General features: G+C 40.3%; 1 protein-coding gene and 1 pseudogene across 2 annotated transcripts in view; one reads left to right on the top strand and one right to left on the bottom strand.

Annotated features, from left to right (window-relative positions):
- Positions 1-16,317, bottom strand: part of Spats2 (spermatogenesis associated, serine-rich 2) — a 126,192-nt gene that overhangs the window by 96,179 nt on the left and 13,696 nt on the right. The gene's annotated exons all lie outside the window — the stretch shown is intronic.
- LOC102020030 lies at positions 6,725-8,852 on the top strand (annotated as a pseudogene).

Genomic DNA, 16,317 nt, shown 5'->3' with positions numbered 1-16,317 from the left:
AAAAAAAAAAAAAAAAAGGGAACACGCCTCTGCTTTCTTAGACTGCTTACAAGAGGCACTGATAAAGCATACTTCCCAGGATCCCAGTTCAGTAGAGCGACAAATTATTCTTAAAGATAAGCTTTTTACTCAGTCAGCCCCAGATAGTAGGAAAAAGCTACAAAAAAATGGCTTTTGCCCCAGATAGCTCACTTGAGATGTTAGTAAGAATTGCCTCCTCAGTATTCTATAGCTGTGACAAGGAGGAGGCCAAGGAGAGAAAACAAAGACACCAAGAAAAAGCAACTACCTTTGCTGCAGCACTAAGAGAAACAGACCCTAAGTCTGATTCTCAGGGCCCTAAGAAGAACTCGACAACTACATTCATCTGCTACCACTGTTAAAAGCCAGGCCACCTCAAGAGGAAATGCCCTAAGAATTAGCCCCCTGGGCCATGCCCTGACTGTAAGGGTGACCACTAGAGGTCGGACTGCCCTCTGAAGTGAAGGCCCCAGAGCTCAGATGCCTCCTACCAGCTGGTCCAACAGGAATGAAGGGGCCCAGGGCATACTCTGCCTTCTCCCTCTGGCCAGACTGTCATCTTCATGGAGGCGTCCTGTGTAATGATGACTATAGAGGAAAAAGTAAACAGCCTATTGCTGGACACTGGTGCTAGTCTCTCGGCCCTTCTTTTCAATCCTGGCCTTCCTTCCAGCCGTCACACTTCAGTGAAATGAGTCACTGGTAAGGAGGTAATATGCTAGCTATTTTTCACAACCCTTAGGCTATGACTACTTGTTAGATCTTTCTTGGGTATCTGTTTTCCTGAGAAACCATTTTGAAGATACCAACATGTATTACAGTAGCCATTGATAATTTCCTACCAATCGGTCCATAACTCTGTAATGTTTGTATTGTTCCTTATGCTATTTCGTAAATGGATGTATGTTTACTACTATGTGTTTCCAACAACAACCACTGAGAATAGTCAATGATTATTTAATTGATCACTCATGTATAGCTCTATTTGTTTTTTCTAGAAACCACTTGAAGATACCAAAGTATAGTACAACAACCATTGATTATTTCCTACCACTTTTGTCTGTAACTCACTATCATTTGTCTATTTGCTTTCCTGAGAAACTATCTTGAAGATACCAATAGGTAAAATAACAACCATTGATAATTTCCTACCACTTTGTCTGTAATTCGGTAAGTCCCCCTATTACTATGTTATCCTTTTTTTACTCTTTAAAATAAAAAAATAAATAAATAAAATAAATTGCCCAGGCAGGGCTTAGACTTGTGATCCTCTTCCCTCTGTTTCCCATAGTGCTGAGATTACAGGTATGTGCGACCACACCTGGTTGAGAAGGGTAATTAATACTTCTGGAAGGAGAAAATAAGGGAGAAAATAGAACGGTCTCACATTCTGAGTCAATTGTCTGCTCCTACGACCCTGAGGTAAAAGAAAGTTTTGAAACAAAAAAAAAGACAAGAAGAAGTAGAAAAAAAGGCTAAGATGTAGGAAGCCATACTAAATGACTACAGTTGCTTCTGTCATGGAAAAGGAAGAGGGAAAGCACGATGGCTTGAGGGATTGAGAGAAATGGGTAAGAAACAAGTGTTTACTGCCTGCTGTGTGCCAGGCATGCTAGTATTTTCTGCATAAAATTCCATGATTCTGTGAAGCACTTACTGTTAACTTAATGGAAGAACTAGAGGTTGTCGGAGTTCCCAAGTTCAAACACCTTTTTTTTTTGTCTTTCTGAGATACGGTCTTGAGGCCTTGAGCTCACTTTGTAGCCCAGGCTGGCCTCGATCTCACAATGATCCTCCTGCCTCAACCACCAGAGCGCTGGGATTACAGGTGCGCACCACCACACCCGGTCAAACAGCTCTTAACTAATGATTTCACACCTAGGTCTATGAGACAACAAATTCTATTCCTTTCGTTCCCACTGTGACATACTGCTTCAACATCAAGTATAACAAGATTGTGAAGCAGCAAAGGCCCAGTCAAAGTCACAATGGAACTGGCATAGGTAATGGCAACTCTGCCCTCTTTTTTCTGCACTCAACCATTCAGATAAAAAGCATTTAATACTATCAAGTTACTAAAGTTCCAACAAGTTTTTGGTTTTGCTGGGTTTTTTTGAGACGGAGTGTTGCTACATAGTTCAGGCTAGTCTTGAACTCACTATTTGTAGTCTCCGCTGGCCTCAAACTTGCAGCAATTTTCATGTCTCTGCCTCCCAAGCACTGGAATTACAGGTATGTGCCACCACGCCCAGCAGTTCCAACGAATTAATATGTACATTTAAGGACTAAGAAAGGGCAGGTGGACTGGGGATGTGGGATGAGAGAGTTCACCTCTCTTTAAATTATTATTACTGTTCTTTACTATTTGAAGCTAGTTGAGGCAGCTGCAAAACATTCCAGCCGGCCATGTTGGCTGCACGCCTATAATCGCAGCACTCGATTACAAGCTCAATCGAGGCTGAGGCAGGACTGCCTTGAGTTCAAGGCCACCCTGAACTACACAGCAAACAAGACCCTTCTCAAAAAAAAAAAAAAAAAAAAATCAAACTTCAACACTAGTCTGAAGAAATGTCTAATGTTGATTAAAGTATCAGAAAATATCCACTTTATTATTTTTACACCCCCCACACACTTTTTTTGGACAAGGTCTTGCTATGTAGTTCAGATCAGCCTTGAATTTGGGATCTTGCTACCTCAGTCTCTCAAGTACTGGGATTACAGCCATGCTCCACTCTTTGGATTTTCAAAACTGACTTTATTTACAAGGACTAATAGGCCCTAAAACAAACACATGTCAGATTACTGTAAAAAATTAGAAGAGATTCATTTATACTTTGTCCTTTTATGATGTAGGAGCAACTGTGAAAGACTTTTAAATGACAAGATTACTGGCCATCTTCAATAGAAACAAGGCATGGTGTGCTATGTACCACTCCTAGTTATCTGGCTCTATGGAACTTATGTTCTATGGAATTTGGTACTTGAGCTGAGCTATTTTATAATTCTATAAATTGTAGGTAACTAGCAGCAATGCAAAGAATTCCCATCCCTGTTCAGGCAAATAAATGCTGTAGAAGGAGGAAAAGCATGAAGAAAGGCATGATTTTCCCTATCAAGAAACCAGTATTATATGAATCAGTAAGTTAACTTCAAGTTAAGCCAAAATACAGACCTAGTAAGTTTGGCATATTCATTGAGCTGTCTTTAATATTTCTTCCAAAAAAACAGGTTATATTTGTATCAATGATAAAAATTTCTATATAGAGTCTACTTCTTTAATCTAATTCCATTAAAAATACTGTTCTATTATATTATGTAGTAACTCAGAATCAATTAATCACTTTGAAAATTTGCTTTACCCTAAGTTCTGGCTAGATAAAGCACTCCAGGTTTTACTCTGAACTGTTTCTATAAAACTGCCACTCTTCTAGTTTGTTTTTTTTTAAGGAATAGAATATACTTTCACAAATTTCTACACTGCATCTTGAGAAAAGTAAGTAGGCACCTCCATAATTATGAAATTGCTGAGTTAGTATTTGGAATTCTCCATGTGACCCAATGAATGTAAAGAGATGTACATATACTGTTAGCATTGTAAACAGTAACTTAGTGAGGCCTAAAGCCTGAGTCTATCCAGAATGGATATAACCAATTTTGACAACATGTACATAAATAAGCATTAAAAAGTAAATCAAAGAACCATAGTACATTCTGCTTTTAACTTTTTGTAAATCATGTCTTATGGATAACTTCAGTTTTACCAAAAGGCTGATATATTTCCATATTTTGAAAACATCAGTATTAACTTTGAATTGGCAGAGGTAACTTAACCAACTATCATTATGTTTGGTACTAAGAAATATACCTTTCAATAAAATTTTTGAAATGCAATCCTTTAAAAAGCAAACTTCAAGTATCTTCATTCTAAAAGTGAGGTACTCTGAATTCTCCTTTAACATTTTACTATGTCTCTCACTAATGAATGAAATAACAACATTTACATGATTTTCATATTTGTATGAAAATCATGATTTCTGGGCTAAAGATGTGGTTCAATAGTAGAGCGCCTGCCTTTCATGCACAAGCCCCTGGGTTCAATCCCCAGCACCACAAGAAAAAAAAAAAAAAAAAAAAGGAGCTGGGCATAAGAGTGCATGCCTGTACTACCAGCACTTGAAAGGCTGAGGCAGAAAGATCACAAGTTCAAGGGTAACCTGGGCTACATAGGTGAGTTCAAGGCAAGCCTGAACTACACAGCAAGATTCTGTCTCAAAAAAAAAGAAAGAAAACCATGATTTTTGCCTATTTCCTATCCTTTAATAAAGAATATCATGCAATATGAGGTAGATAGCATAAAAAATGAAAATTTTAATGCAAAAGCTCAAGGAAAAGAAATATCCTTTTCCATGCATCTATTTCAGGAAAACCAAACAAAACTTAGGCCTTGTCTCTTCCCAGTTCCAAAATGTAAGGACTCTTGGAAGTACAGTCATTGTTGAAGTTCATCATTCATGAAAGAGCCTATAACCTCACAAAATAACTCTTTGAAAGAGTACATTTAACTGTTTTCCTTGATGTACAGAATATGTAAGGCACTGTCTCATGAACACAAACTTTATAATTTCAGAAATGCTTTGAATCTCTTGTCTGAACCATCAAGAAAATAGATGGTACACTTTCATATTAGACTACAAATCCACATTCAACAAATGTTTTTCTACTCCAAAACATTTTTACCACTCCACATCTGTACAATCATGAAAATATTAAATACATTTTGTTTTCAAAATAATAGTTGTATACATCAGATAAAAGGCCAGAATGATTACATACTTGTAAGCAAACTTAATTAAAACATGTGTACACAGTTTAAAGAAGCCCAAGCCAGAAATCTATACATGAACTAAACATTACATCAACAACATACTTTAAATTCATTATACAGAAAGGAAAGGGCAAATCAATGCTCAGACCTTTGGGCTTTCTAAGGCCCAAATTAAAAATATCTCTAATACCACTGGTCTCTATGGAACTACTACTTTCACAAGGCAGCTTTTTTCCTCATGCAGGATCAAATAATCCCCAAGACCCTCTGAGGAAGGAAGGATAAAATCAAGTTATACCAAAAGTCTTTACACTCAGCATTCACTGAGATCCACCCTCAGGGTTGTAATACATGTCAGAAAAATATTCCTCTAGCAAATAATTATACTGTCCAAAAATGAACAGAGCACTTTTGATGGAAAATAATTTGCTGTCCATGTCATTCACAAATCCACGCTACTCTAATTCATAAAATGCTTAACGCATGCAGCATATCATGCACTAAATATCCTAAAAGGTAAGTGTTCACCTATCTGAAATTATTTAATACTAGCACATTTAAAAGCATGAAAAGTTAACCCTTTATTTTCCCCACCTCTACACCTTTCAAACTACTCAAGAACCTTTCCAGTGGTAAGCTATGTCAGTTGGAAGGAAAAAAGATTGCAGGTAAAACTGAAATACATAGAATGCTAATTCCAAAACATCCTACTCCAAATTGTAACTGAAGTTAACAACTAACAAGAGGTCTTCACCCACAGTGTTTAGTAATTCAAGAAAGGTATAAGGGGCTGGGGATTTAGCTCAGTGGCAAAGCGCCTGCCTGGCAAGTGCAAGGTCGTGAGTTCGACTCCTGGTACCGGAAGAAAAACACACACACACACACACCAAAAAAAAAAAAAAAAAGAAAAAGAAAGGTATCAAAACCAGGTGCTGGCATGTGCCAGCCTCGGGAGGCTGGGGCAGCCTAGACTACATAGTGAGTTCAAGGCAAGCCTGAACTAGAGACCTTGTCTCAAAAACCACAAAAACAAAAACTATTAAGAAAGGTATCCATAGTATTTCTTTCTGAGAGTATAACTTATTGCAAAATTTTCCTTTCTGGGGTACCTGCAGCAGTGACACATACCTATAGACACACACCAGCTACGAGTCTGAGGCAGGATGGCAAATTCCAGGTTACCTTGGGGAACTTTGTGACACAATGTCTCAAAACAAAATAAAAAGAGATGAGAATGTAGCGCAGCACTGGGATTCGCTCACATTACTGCCAACAACGGCAATAACAACAAAAAGTTCTTTTTTTGACTCTTGTCATGGTCGTTATACTATCACAAATTAGCATGCTTATAAGAATTATGACAAAATTTCATCAAAGTATCTTTCAAATACCAAGTAAAAGATTCCTGAGTCATTTAAAGTAACTTAAGAGGAAGTCAGGTATGGTGGCCCAACTCTATGGAGAATCACAAAGTTCAAGCCTAGCTGGGCAACTTAGCAACTTACAAGGTTGCATCTCAAAATTTAAAAATGAAAAATGGAGCCAAGCGTGGTGGCACATGCCTGTAATCCCAGCACACGGGAGTCTGAGGCAGGAGGATCCTTGCAAGTTCAAGACCAACCTGGGCTACAAAGTGAGCTCAAGGCCAGTCTGAACTGCATAACGAGATCCTGTCTCAAAAAGACAGAAAAATAAAAAAATAAGTAAAATAAATAATGCAGGTGCCCGGGAGGCTGGGAAGCTGCACGGTAGGGAGTGCCAGCCTTTGGGCCGGCCCCTAGACGCAGAGGCACCCGGGAGGCAGCCTGCCGTCGCCCGGGAAGCCGCACGCATGGCGAGGCGTGCTCACACACGCCGACCCTCACACCAGCCACCGCCATGCGGTGGAGAACTATCATGGCACAGAGAAGCAATGACACAATTGGCCCTCCAGGCGCCAGCCACAGAGACCCGCCTGGGGATGTGTGTGAATCATCCCGACATGGAGAATCCCCTGGGAATACATACCATACAACAGGTCACTCTTGCCCCTGCCGTTGAGAACCAGAAAGGTCCGGAGTCAGTGGAGGAGCAGCTGCTGAACAAGGACTCAGAGAACACAAGAATACAGACTATGCCTGAAGACTGACAGGTCTAGTTGGCCGGGATCATGAGAGCCGTTCAGAAACTGGAAACCAGGAGGACCTTGTGCAATACCTGGGGAGACCCCCTGGAAGCCATTCTTCCCCTGACAGTACAGGCTGTGGTGGACGAGCGCATGGAGCTCCAGAGAGCTCTGCACCAAGATTCCTGCTGCCTGTGCTGACGGCTGGGGAGAGGACACTAAGGGGTCCCAATGTGCTGAGAGGCTGGAGAGAAAAAGCTACAAAAAATGGCTTTTGCCCCAGATGGCTCACTTGAGATGTTAGTAAGAATTGCCTCCTCAGTATTCTATAGCCATGACGAGGAGGAAGCCAAGGAGAGAAAACAAAGACACCAAGAAAAAGCAACTGCTTTTGCTGCAGCACTAAGACAGACAGACCCTAAGTCTGATTGTCAGGGCCCCAAGAAGAACTCGACAACTACATTCATCTGCTACCACTGTTAAAAGCCAGGTCACTTCAAGAGGAACTGCCCTAAGAAGCCTCCTGGGCCATGCCCTGAATGCAAAGGTGACCACTGGAGATCGGTCTGCCCTCTGAAGCACAGGCCTCAGAGCTCAGACCCATTTTGCCAGTTAGTCTAACAGGAATGAGGAGGCCCGGGGCATGCTCTGCCTTCTCCCTCTGGCCAGACTGTCAACTCCAGGGGCTGGGGATTTAGCTCAGCGACACAGTGCCTGCCTGGCAAGCACAAGGGCATGAGTTCGATTCCCAGTACTGGAAAATAAATAAATAAATAAATAAATAAACAAACAAACAAACAAACAAACAAACAGACTGTCAACTCCATGGAGGAGCCCTGGGTAATGATGACTATAGAGGAAAAAGGAAACAGCCTGCTGCTAGACACAGGTGCTAGTCTCTCGGTCCTTCTTTTCAATCCTGGCCTTCCTTCCGGCCGTCACACCTCAGTGAAAGGAGTCACTGGTGAGGAGGTCACACGCTATTTTTCACAACCCTTAGGCTATAACTACTTGTTAGATCTTTCTTGCATATCTCTGTCTTCCTGAGAAACCACTTTGACGATACCACCATGTTTTACAGTAGCCATTGATATTTTCCTACTAATCTGTCCATAACTCTATAATTTTTGTATTGTTCCTATGCTATTTTGTAAACAGATGTATGTTTATTACTATGTGTTTCCAACAACAACCATTGAGAATAGTCAATGATTATTCAATTGGTCACTCAAAAATAAATAAATAAATTTTTTTTAAATGAAAAATGGGCTGGGATGTTGCTCAGTGAAAAGGTACTGTGTTCGGGGCTGGGGATTTAGCTCAGTGGCACAGCGCCTTCCTAGCAAGCGCGAGGAGGTGAGTTCGATTCCTGGTACCGGAAAAAAACAAACAAACAAAAAAACAAAAAAAGGTACTATTTTCAAACCCCAGTAACACAAAAGAAGAAAAAAAACCAGGGCACGCTCTTCACCGCCCACACACCCTATCTGCAGCACGGGGTGCGGCAACGCCAAGGTTTCAACAAACCTCACCAAAATACCCTCGCAAAAGGAACATACCATGGAAACCACATGTTTATGTTTAACAAATCTGCTGGGGACAAAGGCTACTTAATGAAAGAGGACCTGAGAGTACTGATGGAAAAGGAGTTCCCTGGATTTTTGGAAAATCAAAATGATCCTTAGGCTGTGGACAGACCTGGACCAGTGCCAAGCTGGCAAAGTGTGCTTCCAGAGCTGCTTTTCACCAACTGCAGGTCTTACCATTGTGTGCAATGATTATTTTGTAGTACATATGAAGCAGAAGGCAAAGAAGTAGGCACACATGAACATTTACTCTTGCCCTGAGGAGAGTTCTCCCAAAGGGCCACTTAAGGAATCTGCCCCTCAGTTTCCCCTTGTGTAACGATTTCATGAGCAGATCAGGACCATTAGAAAATGTACAAATAGGGGGCCGGGGATATAGCTCAGCGGCAAAAGCGTTTGCCTGGCAAGCACAAGGTCGTGAGTTCGGTTCCCGGTACCGGAGAAAAACCAAAAAAAAAAAAAAAAAAGAAAAGAAAATGTACAAATAACATCCAACTCTCACTGGATAAGCAGAGAAAGGGAAGTTAAGTAAGTGCTAGATAAGCTTTTCATTTTTCATATTGTCTGTATCCTCTTGCCCTTAACAAAGTCTTTTTTTAATTTAAAAAAAAAAAAAAAACAGGCTTTTCCTTCTACCCCAAATTCAACAATGTTGAATGATCACGACATCAACAGAAGAAAAAGGGAAATGGTTAAATATAGGCATTTCTTCCTCCAGAAGTAGGAAGAGTAATATAGCAGGCAATACTAGTACAACAACTTCCTCTTCACTAAGCAGTCATCTTTGTTTGATCAAAGAGAATTTGCATTGAATTTTTCATGATGTATAAATCCAGAAACAAAAGTAAAGAAGAAATAGAAAACAAGCATTCAGGAGGCTGAGGCAGGAGGATCACTACGAGTCTGAGGCTAGCCTGGGCTATATAGTGAGTTCCAGGCCAATGTGAACTACATAGTGAGAGGCTATTTTAAAAAACAAGACTCATAGGAAATCTAGTTTTTAAGAACTTTCTCCCTCCCTTGCACTAAAAAGGACAGAGGCAGTACAAAATGAAAACTTTCGGACTCTCAAACTTCTACGTGCAGGAAACTGTTACAGTTGAGATCTAAAGGACTGCCCCAAAATCTCAGGTGTTCTGAGGTGGGGCTTTCGGAAGGTGGTTAGACTGATCCACTGATGAGTTTATAGCTGAAGATGCTACTGGCAGGTGGGACCTGGTCAGAGGTGGGTCATTGGAGTCCTGACTGAAAGTATGTATTCATGTCCCCAGTTTAATTCTCTGTCTGTCCCTTCCTTCTTTCCTTCTTTCCTTCGTCTGCCTTCCTCCCTTCCTGTCTCCCTCCATCCCTCCCTCAGCTTCCTGGCTGCCATGAGGTAAGCAGCTGTTCTCTACCATGCCCTTCTACCATATTGTCTCTACCTTAGAGCCTGACAACCATGGAAGGAATCCACTGAAACTGTGAGACAAAATAAATCCTTTTTTTTCAACTTGTGGATGTTGAAATATTTCCTCCTAGTCATGGGAAAGTGATTAATACAGAAACAGACTAAGGGCCGGAGATATAGCTCAGTGGCATAAGCACCTGCCTGGCAAGCACAAGGTCCTGAGTTAAATTCCCGGTACAAAAAAAAAAAAAAAAAAAAACAAAAAAACAGACTAAGACTATCATTCAGCTGCAATATGGGACATATTTTACAAAAGTGGAGAATTCAAAGGGCAAAACCAAGATACAGAGAATCATCCCAAGGCAGCAGGGTAATAACATGCAACTAGTAATACACACATAATGGGTTTCAGAATTTTGTGGACTACTGTGTTCCTTTCATTTTTTTCCCTTTACTTTGTTTTTTAGCAGAACTGTCTACAGCACCCATATTCTCTCTGTCCACTGTTGCATAGTGGTGGGCTGCAGAGGGGGGCAAACAACTTGTCTCTGTCGTTCAAAGGTCTTCAGAGTGAAAGCAGTGGTACTGAAGAAGCTGTATTCAACAACCCTATCCAAGTAGCCTTATCTACACCTGTACCTTAGATAAGAGAGCAAGGTCCTGGACCTCAAACCTAAACCTGATGCTGGATGAGCCTATGGGGGTCTTGAGAAAGGGAAAATGTATTTTGCAAACAGAAGAATGTAAATTATTTGTGATTGGAGGGCAGACTGAGACAATCATTTGATATTTATCCCAGCAAGAGGTGGGATTATTCATCTTTGGCCTTAATGACTCACTTCAAATATTAAAATATAGAGGAAATAACAATTAGATACTAAAACTAGTTCATAAAAGACAAGAAAGCTTCCTTCTGGCTCTCTTACTCAGAACAAGTGCTTTTGGAGCCCTAAGCCTCACTATAAGAAACCTGGCCACAAGAAAAGTCCCTATGCTGGGAAGACTACAGAGAGGTATTAAGGATCTAAGATACTCCAGCTCCTACCTATTTGGACTTCCAGGTTCCACTGCCAGACATGTAAGTCTAAAAGGAAGCCTTTGAGATAACTCTAGATCAGATACCATCTGGCTATAAACAAGTGAGACAGCTTGAGTGAGAAACACTTAGCGGAGCCCAGTAAACCCCTAGACCATAAAAGTTTTATGCTACAGGGCCAAGGATATAGCTCAGTGGCACAGCACCTGAGTGGGAAATGCAATGTCCTGAGTTCGATTCCCAGTACCCACAAAAAAAAAACTTTTATGCTATGAAGTTTGGAATCATTTCATCCTTTGGTATTATCACTTACAGTGAAAATGCGCCTATCCCTCCAAAAAAACCCGTATGTTCAGCAGTAAGGCTTTTGGTAGGTGACTGGATCACGAGAGCTCTAACTTCAGTACACTCGTCATACATGGAACTGTTCTTCTGATGCCATTATTGGAAGGTAATAGAAACAGGACATGGGACCTAGCTGAAAGGAGCAGGTCATGGCAACATGTCCTGGCATCTTGTCCCCAGCTCTTTCTTCTCTGGGGCAGTGTCTCTCTCTCCTCTCTCTTCCTCTCCTCATCTCCCCTTTTCATCCCTCCTCTTCCCCCAACACCCCCCATTTCTGGGTCCCATGAGATGAGCAACATTCTTGCAACTAACCCTTTCACCATGTTCCTGTCTCATCAGACATAAAAGCAACAGAGTCAAGCTGGCTATGGTGGTGCACACCTATAATCCCAGCACTCGAGGAGGCTGAGGCAGGAGGATCACTATGATTTCACAGCCAGCCCGGGCTACATAGTGAGTTCAAAGCCAGCCTGAACTGAACTGCACAGTGAGACTCTATCTCAAAAACAACAATGGAGCAACTGACCACAGACTGAAACCTCTAAGACTATGAGCCAAAATTGATCTTCCTTCCTTCAAATTGTTTTTCTCAGGTATTTTGTCACAGAAACATATACACACTTAGCAACAGATAATCGCCAACATGTCTGGAAGACTCCATGCTCAGACACGGAGGTTAAATATAACTTGCCTTTCTGTATCTCCAACCAATTAACCTCAAACAACAGCTCCATGCTTACCTACTTCCTTTTCCTCTGAGTGTCTCACTTGACCACAGTAAAAGACGTTTTTATGACTTAACATTTATTCAATCAGTTTCAAAATTTACACCAATCTGTTTGAAGTCATCTCTAATTATTTACACTCACAGACTCAATGATTACATGCTTACCAACCTATTTTTCCATTTACTTACAAATATTTTTTAAATTATGAAGTAACACCAGGTGGTACTTGAGGCTGACAGTCATGCTACCTCTACTACATCAATTTGTAGTGTTTTTAAATGTAGTTATTCCTGTAGAACTAAAATAATCATAGCTAATATACAATAACTTATTTTTAAGTTAGATCATTGGCAGAAAATTTAATGTTCTTGCTCTCTTAAAAGAGAAAAAACAGAATTTGATTTTCACAAATCATAAAAATAGTGAAGCCCAACTTCAGCAGAGAAACTGAAACAGCTGAGCCAAAAATTAATTGGCCCCAGCAGAGTGACAGAAGGCCCTCTGGAAGAAAAATAGTGAGGAGGCCTGAGGTTAAAGTAACTTACTTCTAGAAGAGTAATTACCTTTTCCATTGTATGAGCACTTTTAACTAGACATTTTTTTTAGGGAAAAGGCCTTAATCTTCTAAGCCACCAAGTAACTAAAACATCTACATTATTTAGCAGTGGTTTAATTAACCTTTTTTCACTTTTCCCTAGAATATCAATTGTTTGATTATTTTAGCAAGTACCAAGAGGAAAAAAATCAAATACAATCATAACTAGTTCAAGAAAATTTTAAATAAAATATATATTCTGCCTTACATTTGATTCTTTCAATATTAAGAACACAGATAGCCAAGCTGGGTGTGGTGGCACACACCTCTAATCACAGCACTTGGGAGGTAGAGGTAGGAGGATCGTGGCAAGTTCAAGACCAGCATGAGCTACAAAGTTTAGTTCAAGGCCAGCTTGAACTGCATAGCAAGACCACATCTCAAAAAAAAGAAAGAAAGAAAGAAAGAAAAAGAATACAGATAGCCAAGTCTATCCTTAAAGAAAACTTTTTAAAAGATTTTATATTTCAGCCAGGTGTGGTGATGCCCATCTGCAATCCCAGCATTTAGGAGGCTGAGGCAGGAGGATCTCTCCAAATTTGAGGCCAGCCTGGAATACACAGTGAGTTCAAGGTCAACTTGCATTACAAAGTGAGACGATGTATCAAAAAAAGAAAAAAAAAGATTTTATATTATATTAGGTGAATAACTAAAAGGAAAGAGAAGGTCAGTGTGCAAAAGTCTAACTTAATCCATCATCTAGCTGATTTGTGTGTGTGTGTGTGTTTGTGTGTGTGTGTGTCTTTTTGAGACAGGGTCTTGCTATGCAGTTTAGGCTGGCCTTGAACACACTTTGTAGCCCAGGCTGGTCTCAAACTCACAACGATCCTCTTGCCTCAGCCTCCTACCTCAGCCTCACAAGTGCTGGGATTACAGGCGTGAGCCCAGCTCATCTGGCTGATTTTAAATAATAGTCTAAACTCTGGATCTTGATAGCAGAGAATCTTCCAATCTAAGGGGGAGGGTTCTCTTTATTCATGGAACAAAAAGTTAAGCCATATACAGATTTTGAAATAAGTAAATATCAAAACCCACAACTACCTAATTATTCCTTAGTCCTTCAATAAAATTAACTTCAAATGCCAGATACACATTAAACACACTGAACTTGGTCACATTAGAGAATAAATATTTAAGTACTGGGGATGTACCTCAACAGTAGAGCACACACTTTGCCTGTGCAAGTCCCTAGGTTATATTCCCAGCACCCCACTGTGGAGAAATGCAAAAGCACAAGATGGCAGAGTTCTGGTTCAGGCTATAAAAGAAGGTGCAGTGGGTTCTGTGTCAACAGAGCTCCAGCACAAGACCATCTCTCATTTTCTCAAAATACAAAGCACTTCTATCGCCCAGGTCAATGCTGGCTGGTGTGGATAACTTATATAACCAAGATCATTACTGGAACATGGCCACTATTGTGTATTCTGATTCATAAATGTAGACTGCCACGTGGGCTAGAAATGCGGAGCTAGGGCCCTAAGGACAGCCACACAAGTATGCGTGACTGGGCACCTGAGAATAAAGATGTTTAACCCAGTCCACAGTTCTGCGTCTCATCTTTCTTTGGGCAGCCTGAATCTCAAGTGAACCTCTCCAGTCTGAACTAGTGACAAGACAACCACACTTATCAAACAGAATAGGCCTGAACCCTCCCATAAGAAAAAAAGATTATAAGGGGCTGGGAATTTAGCTCAGCGGCAAAAGCACCTGCCTGGCAAGCGCAAGGTCATGAGTTCAATTCCGGGTACCGGAAGGAAAAAAAAAAAAAAAAAATTAAAAAAAAAAGGAAAAAAGATTATAAACTAATTATAATGCAGTATAATGGAAAAAAATATTGGATTCAAATAAATCTTTTTGAGTTCTATATCAAAGAGATACAGGTATTTTATTTATCACTGGTTTTCACCAGCACCCTGACACAGTGATAAGCACCTTAGTGAGCACTCCAAACTTTGCATAAATAGATGTTTTGCTTTTATCTCCCATGATGGAAACTTGCATTCTAGTTCCATTTCATCAGAAACTAGCTACTCAGCCTTGGGCAGTTACTTGATCTCTTAAGTTTTAATTTCTACAACACAACATAAAGTGTAACAGGTCGGAACTGGAAGATCTGCTAGTGAGGCTCATGACAGCAAAGCACCTTGTCTAACTGATGTCTGCAGCCCAGTGTTGTTAGGGTATATTCTGAATAAAGCTTGTGTCAGCCCTGATTCTATAATTCTTCACCATCTGCTTAAATTATTTGTTTTCTAAGCAGACAGAAAATACAAGAGTTCTCCATACTGAGCTGCTAGTAAAAAGCATTTCCAATTAAAATACTTCTAGGGGCTAGGGATGTGGCTCAGTGGTAGAGTTCTTACCTTGCATGCACAAGGCCCTTGGTTCGATCCCCAGCACCACATACATAAAACAACAACAACAAAAAATAATAATAAATAAATTTTTAAAAATAAATAAATAAAATACTTCCAAAATCATCATCACCTCTGTACACAGGTGCTGTTCATGACAGTGATACCAGTGGTCCCCCAAATACAGGTGCTTTTCTCCAAAACTGCAGATTGAATCCAGGGTCTACCTGCCCAGAACACTGTTTTTTATTGCTGCTGGATTTTGGTGGGGGTTTTTTGTTTTATTGCTTTTGAAACAGTCTTGCCAAGCCATTACGTTGCCAAGGCTGAACCTGAACTTGCCATCGTCCAGCCTTAGCCTCTCAAAATACTAGAATTACAAATGTGCACCACCATCCCCAGCTAAAGTTTTCGTTTTCGTTTTTGTTTTTTTAACACAAAGTCTCTCTATGTAGTGCAGGCTGGCCTCAAAACCACAGCAATGGCCAGGAACATAGCTAGCAGCACAATGCCTTGCTTGGCAAGCACAAAGGTCCTGAGTTCAATTCCCAATACAAAATAAAAAACATAGCAATTCTCCTGCCTCAGCCTCCCAAGAGCTGGCATTACATGCATGTGTCACACTTGGCCTCAAGATTTTTTTTAAAAGTAAAATTTAGGATCCCAGAAGTAGTGCAATTTTGCAGATTCTTCTGAGCTGGATTTTTGCAGTTTGTTTCCATTCTGCTTTAAACACTATTGAATGTAGCTGAAATATCAGGTTAATGCATTTGTAATCTAAAATGTATTGCAAAGTAAAATTACTATTTATATTTTAAATAATATATTAAATATAGAAATCATTCCATGTTTGTCCGTTAGCATAATTAATCAAAAGCTGAACACATATGCTTAGGTTCATGCATATCACAGAGTGCAATCAGTAACTACACTACCAGCAATAACTTATTTATTTATTCACTATGTCGTTCAGGATAAACCTGAACTCACTATGTAGTCCAGGGTGGCCTTGAATTCATAGCGTTCCTCCTGCCTCAGCCTCCCAAGTGCTAGAATCATAGGTGGGCGCCACTATACCTCGTGATCCCTATTTATTGCTTAGGGCCCTTTCTGTGGTGCTATAATTAAAACTAACATATAACGTGTGAGGCCATGTTCAACCCCCAGTGATGTAAAAACACATACATATATACACAATAATATTTCAAATGGTCTTGAAAAAATAAAAATAAAAGGCTCTTGGGCCGGGGAAATAGCTCAGCGGCACAAGCACCTGCCTGCCAACCATAAGGTCCTGAGTTCAATCGCCGGTACCAAAAAAAAAAAAAAAAAAAAA

This window comes from Chinchilla lanigera, unplaced genomic scaffold, assembly GCF_000276665.1.
Source record: "Chinchilla lanigera isolate Chin_1 unplaced genomic scaffold, ChiLan1.0 scaffold00099, whole genome shotgun sequence".
NCBI classification, from domain to species: Eukaryota; Metazoa; Chordata; class Mammalia; order Rodentia; family Chinchillidae; genus Chinchilla; species Chinchilla lanigera.
This window is presented reverse-complemented; position numbering and strand designations above follow the sequence as displayed.